The sequence below is a fragment of the Solanum tuberosum genome, unplaced genomic scaffold (genome assembly GCF_000226075.1).
Source record: "Solanum tuberosum cultivar DM 1-3 516 R44 unplaced genomic scaffold, SolTub_3.0 scf00277, whole genome shotgun sequence".
In the NCBI taxonomy this organism is placed as follows: Eukaryota; Viridiplantae; Streptophyta; class Magnoliopsida; order Solanales; family Solanaceae; genus Solanum; species Solanum tuberosum.
In genome coordinates this window covers 843,092-849,983 of record NW_006239197.1, presented here as the reverse complement: position 1 = coordinate 849,983, position 6,892 = coordinate 843,092, and the positions used below count along the sequence as shown (strand labels likewise).

Below are 6,892 nucleotides of genomic sequence, written 5' to 3'. Positions count from 1 at the left end.
TTGGAAAGGTGTTACTCACAGAGACAAGATAGATATAAGATTTAAATTTCTATCTCTCACTTAGAGAAGTGCACCAAATCATCATCGCATTTTAATATGATACTTTGAACATGGGTTCACACATTTATATTTAAATACTTTAAAAAAAATATAACACTACTATATATGATCTAGAGAGGGGAGCATGGGTTCACGTGAACCCACGGCACCCCCTCTAGATACGCCTCTGATTCGTGATCTCTTTGTGAATATCCAAAAATTATGAGATATTCAAAATTTCTTTGTAAATTCCATAAAACTTCGATATCTAACAAAATACTCTATACATGTCATTGCAGAATGAATGATCTAAACTTACACACATCGTCATTATCATGAAAAATGACGTGAATACAATCTAAATAAATACTTTCGTATACTATAAGACTCCAAAATCAAAACACCTAAACTGTTTCAAAAATAAATAAATTGTAATCTCTCACGTGACCATTTAATTCAACCTAAATTATTAAATTTTGCCCAGTAGTGTAAAACTAATCTGCAGGTCAGTTTCTTGATTGAACAGCCTGTTGGCTATACTGGATCATGCATGTTTTTTACTCGTTAGTATATTAATACCTAACACACGGTCAGAAATAAAAATATTACAACGAACAATAAATTAGTAATCATTGACTTTCTTGCATTTGTTTTTGCTTCCTTAAGGCGTTTCGGCGTAGTCAAAATAATTCAATAATAATTAATAATAAATATATACACACACTGATATTTAGCGTTGAGATCTTATTTAGTTATTATAAAGAAAAGTAAGCAAAATCTAAGTTTAATGATTTTGTGTAACAAAAAAGAAGGAATATATTTATAACCAATCTAACCAAATAGAAAGAGTATGAAGGTAAAAAGAAAGGCAAATACCAATAACCTATAACTTTCCTCGTGAAAATATGACCATAACTGAAGAACACCATTTAAATACAATTTTATCATTTTTAGATATTCATACTTGAAATTTACTGTGTTTGACATTCAAACATAATCTAGCACTTCAAAAATATTTAAATAATATAACTCTTACATAATATTACTCTAGTTACACAATATTTGTATATAACTGCTATAGAGGGGTAATTTTACAAAACACTACCGTTATAGTAAATATTATTATTGTTATTTATAGGTTGAATATTGTTATAGAGAAGCAAAATGTAACATTAAAAATTGATTCTAGAGAAAATCAGATCGTTATAACAAAAACGAAGGGTTATTATAACGAAGTTTAATTGTTGTCTAACAAAAAGCCTGTTGGAGACTTGGAGTTGAGAGACAATATAATTAGCGAGTAAATTTGGTTACATTATTGGATAAAACATAAATTCAAACTTTATTTAAATATGAGCGATTAAAAATAATGTAGCTGGAAATAGAGACCATTTCCCAGTTCCCACTAATTAATTAAGAATACTTCAAAGTGTTAAAGATTATTTGAAGGTTGAAGCCATCTCCTAATTAAGAAGCAGTCACTATTGAAATTACGCGTTAGCTATCTATCTATCTTACCAAGTAAAATAAAAGACTTCTGCTTTCTATCTCTTTAATTTCCTATAAATACTCTATCCATCTCTTTTCCCCTCCATCATTACAATATAATATTACTCAACTGATTGATTATCAACTTTTCAAATCCCTTCTTCTTGTAATAGATAACACATAATGATGAAGAGTGCTAAATTGTCAACTTTGTTCATGTTATATTTTTTCACTGTTTTTACATTTGCAAATGCGTCTCTTAAGACCGGTTACTACCATTCAAGTTGCCCAAATGCAGAATCCATTGTCAGAAAAGCAGTCAACAAAGCCGTGTCTCGTAACCCTGGCCTTGGCGCTGGCATCATCAGGATGCATTTCCACGATTGTTTTGTTAGGGTACGTCTCATTTTATTTATGTGAACGTGCTACTGTTTAGAGAGTTTGATTTTGTGTGTTGAAATTAATAAAAGGTTGGTTCAACTAACAATATCTAACTTCATTTTTTAAAAATAATTCAGGGATGTGATGCCTCAATCCTTTTGGATCCAACTCCAGGGAATCCAGCAGAAAAAGAACATCCAGCAAATAATCCAAGCTTACGAGGCTATGAAGTGATCGATGAGGCAAAAATTGAGCTAGAATCTGTTTGCCCACAAACAGTTTCATGTTCAGATATAATTGCATTTGCTGCAAGAGATAGTGCTTTTAAGCTTGGAGGCATTAGATATTCAGTTCCATCAGGTCGTCGAGACGGAAGAGTATCTATTAAAGATGAACCAACCGCACACCTTCCCCCTTCTACTTTAAATGCTGGAGAGCTAGAGGAAAATTTCGCTAAAAAAGGACTTTCTTTAGATGAAATGGTAACACTTTCAGGTGCACATTCTATTGGAAGATCACATTGTTCTTCATTTTCTGATAGACTCTACTCTTTCAATTCAACTCACCCACAAGATCCTACAATGGATCCTACATTAGCCCAACAATTGATGAAAAGATGTCCGCGTCCTTCTATCACTGATCCAATTGCTCACTTGACGTTGATACTCCAAATAGGTTGGACAATAAGTACTATCTCAATTTGAAGAATAATAGAGGACTGTTAACCTCGGATCAGACGCTATGGAACAGTCCATCAACAGCTAATATGGCGAGGAGTAACGCGAATCATGGTGCAAATTGGGCTCATAAATTTGCAGATGCAATGGTGAAAATGGGATCCATAGAGGTTATGACTGGGATGCAAGGAGAGATTAGGAAGAACTGTAGGTTTGTGAATTGATCAAGTGATTCTCTTTTCTTTTATTTGGTTTGTTGCTTTTTTAATTGTATCATCACTTCTTTTTTTTTCATTTTCAATGTCAAGAACAAGTGTAACCGATTCTTTCCAATTGTAATTTAAATTTGTTTATTTTGTGACACCTTTTAAATGAGAAGTCACTTTTGAATATACTTTCAAGAAATTTCTTATGTTGCTTATATAGTTTATTCTTTCACCATCATACGGTCAATATTTTTACTTTTTAGTAAAGATACAATAAATTATTTGATTATTAAGAAACAATAAATATTAATCTATAATGAATTTACTTTTACAATGAATTATTTAACAAAAATATATTACAATGAATCATGCATATACACATTGTACTTTATATATAATAAATTTATTTTTATGTGAATTCAGTAAATATGATACATAAAATAGTAAGATACAATGATTTTGATGTGAAATTAACCTTTATTGAATATCATAACACCCCTTTAATTAATAAATATTAATTTATTGATTAAATAAAAAAAAATTCTAGAATATAATTTATAGTACTTATCAAATTTGATTTTTTATCATTATAAATAGGGTTACTCAATCGCATATTTTCTCAAATCTTGTGCATATCTATATCTCTATTGCACATATATATAAACCTATAAATGACTACTTATATCTACATGGATTCTTCGTCGTGGCCATGGCAATTAACAGAAATGGTTCTTGCAATTACAACGTCAACAAATTCGATGGAAATATCAGGGACTTTGCATGTGTATGTGGAGCTACCACAATCACCCCACCAAGAAAGGATTAATCCAACCATTGCCTAATATAATCATCATGTTACCCTTTTAATTATAGTATTTCATAATTAATCAGTTATATAGTTTCATCGTTGCTTTTTAGTACACATCTATCTTTTTCATCCTTGTAGTTTTTGTCCTATTATTGTGATGCAATCCAAAAGAAAGTAATTAAGTAGGTAAAATCTTTGAGTATTGGCTTGACTTTCATATTACAGGTCAATTAGAAGTTTTTTTTTTTTTTAGGACTTCCACCTTTTTAGATTCGCCTAAACTGTTAAAAAAATAAATTTTAAAAAAAATCTCAGCCACCTCTTAATACAAACTGAAGTATTAAAATTTACCCATTACTCCATTAGTGTAAAGCTGCAGGCCACTTTCTTGATTGAACATCCTGCTGGCTAACACACGGTCAAAATTTTTATTTAATAATTGGCTTTCTTGTTTTTTTTTAACTTTTGGTTCTTATGACGTGGCTGGCGTTTTGGTAGTAAAAAAAACGATTCAATAATATTGATAGAAAAGTAGTCTAATATTAGAGCCCAAACAAAAGATATTTATATGTATAAAGGAACGTAGCAGACGATGGCGAATAGAGAACATATTCGCTAGCGTTTTCATTACGCATAAAATTATATATGAAAACTTACTAAAATTAAATAAATACTATATATATATATATATATGTCATTGCAGAGCACATTGTTATTATAAAAAATGACGAGAGTACGATGTAAATAACAAAATAAATAAATACTTTGGTATTACTATATGACTCCAAAATCAAAACACACATATACAGTTTCAAATAAATAAATAAATAAATAAATTGTAATTGCTCACGTCACCCTTTAGTCTAAACTAAAGTACTATTTAAATTTTGGCCACTAGTGTAACACTAGTCTGCAGGTCAATTTTTTGATTGAGCAGCCTGTTGGCTATACTGAATCATGCATGTTTCATCCTTGTTAATGTATACCTAATAAATAATACACGGTCAGAAATACAAATATTACAATAATACTAATTGACTTACTTGATTTTTTTATGTATAAATTTTAGGAATCACAGTTTTAATATGAAATTACAATTTATTCCTATTTAGTTTGTAATTACATTAATCTCTGAAAAAGTAAAATAAACCGGATACATAATATGTAGCTCGGATACATTATAAAATAAATCGAATACATAATATGTAACTTGGATACATTAAAAACTAGCTTGAATACATTAAAAATTAGCTCAGATATATTAAAAATAACGTGGCTGGAAATAGAGACCATTTTCCAGTTCCCAATAATTAATTAATTAAGAATAATTCAGAACATTAAAATTATTTTGGAGGCTTGAAACTATCTCCTGATTAATTAGAAGCAGTCGTCGCTATTGAAATTACGCGTTACCTACCTAATTATCTTACCAAGTAAAATCAAAGACTTGCTTCTATTCCCTTCCTATAAATACTCCATCCTTCTCTTTTCCCTTTCATCAGTACGTAGTAAGTTCTTCATTTCATAAATAGTAAGTAATATTTAAGCAACCATATATTACTCCAGCACTGGTTATCATCTAATTTTCAAATCCCTTCTTCTTATCGTATAACATAACAATGAAAAATGCTAAATTGTCAACTTTGTTCATGTTATATTTTTTCACTGTTTTTACATTTGCAAATGCATCTCTTAAGACCGGTTACTACCATTCAAGCTGCCCAAATGCAGAATCCATTGTCAGAAAAGCAGTCAACAAAGCAGTGTCTAGTAACCCTGGCCTTGGCGCTGGTATCATCAGGATGCATTTCCACGATTGTTTTGTTAGGGTACGTCTCATTTTATGTGAACGTGTTACTGTTTAGAGAGTCGATCAATTTTTTTCTTTAATTTTGTGTGTTGAAATTAGTAAAAGGTTAGTTCAACTAACAATATCTAACTTCAAATTTTATATGATTCAGGGATGTGATGCCTCCATCCTTTTGGATCCAACTCCAGGGAATCCAACAGAAAAAGAACATCCAGCAAATAATCCAAGCTTACGAGGCTATGAAGTGATCGATGAGGCAAAAATTGAGCTAGAATCTGTTTGCCCACAAACAGTTTCATGTTCAGATATAATTGCATTTGCTGCAAGAGATAGTGCTTTTAAGCTTGGAGGCATTAGATATTCAGTTCCATCAGGTCGTCGAGACGGAAGAGTATCCATTAAAGACGAACCAACCGCACACCTTCCCCCGTCCACTTTAAATGCTAAAGAGCTTGAGGAAAATTTCGCAAAAAAAGGACTTTCTTTAGATGAAATGGTAACACTTTCAGGTGCACATTCTATTGGAAGATCACATTGTTCTTCATTTTCTAATAGACTCTACTCTTTCAATTCAACTCACCCACAAGATCCTACAATGGATCCTACATTAGCCCAACAATTGATGAAAAGATGTCCGCGTCCTTCTATCACTGATCCAATTGCTCCACTTGATGTTGATACTCCAAATAGGTTGGACAATAAGTACTATCTCAATTTGAGGAATAACAGAGGATTGTTTAACCTCAGATCAGACGCTATGGAACAGTCCTTCAACGGCTAATATGGCGAGGAGTAACGCGAATCATGGTGAAAATTGGGCTCATAAATTTGCAGATGCGATGGTTAAAATGGGATCCATAGAGGTTATGACTGGGATGCAGGGAGAGATTAGGAAGAACTGCAGGGTTGTGAATTAATCAGTGATACTTTTTTTGTTCTTGTTGATTTTTAATTGTATCATCACATTTTTTTATTCATTTTCAATGTCAAGATAAGTGTATTGGACAACTTCCATTTATTTTATCAAGAAAAGGCATAAGGGCATCTCGAACCCTGACCTCTATTTTACTCTCCAAATATAAAGTTCTCTATTTTTTTAACAACCAACTTTAATCCAATTCTCTATTTTACTCTTTCAAAAAGAATCTTTTTCTCTCTCCTTAATATTATATTATTATTTCTATTTCGTTTGCATTTCCTTATTTCATAATATAAATCATTTCTCCTTCTTTTTTTTCAAATAATCAATTTATATAATTTTTACGTAACATAAAATTTTATTTTATTCTAAATTTCTAAATAACATAAATTGCAAGCTATTATATAATATACAAATTAATGGACAATTCAAATAAAAGTGAAATCATCAATGAAATACAATTACATAAATCAACGAGCACAACCGCAACAATTCTCTGGATCATACACTAATTTTTTTCCGAATATTGTTAAATCTGGAAACGATCTACCGGATTACTGAATT

At 30.9% G+C, this 6,892-nt stretch overlaps 2 pseudogenes; both read left to right on the top strand.

Annotated features, from left to right (window-relative positions):
• The first annotated feature begins 1,653 nt into the window (after positions 1 to 1,653).
• Positions 1,654 to 2,908, top strand: LOC102596689 (peroxidase 5-like; annotated as a pseudogene).
• Positions 2,909 to 5,127: 2,219 nt separating this feature from the next.
• LOC102596359 (peroxidase 5-like) lies at positions 5,128 to 6,479 on the top strand (annotated as a pseudogene).
• The last annotated feature ends 413 nt before the right edge of the window (positions 6,480 to 6,892 follow it).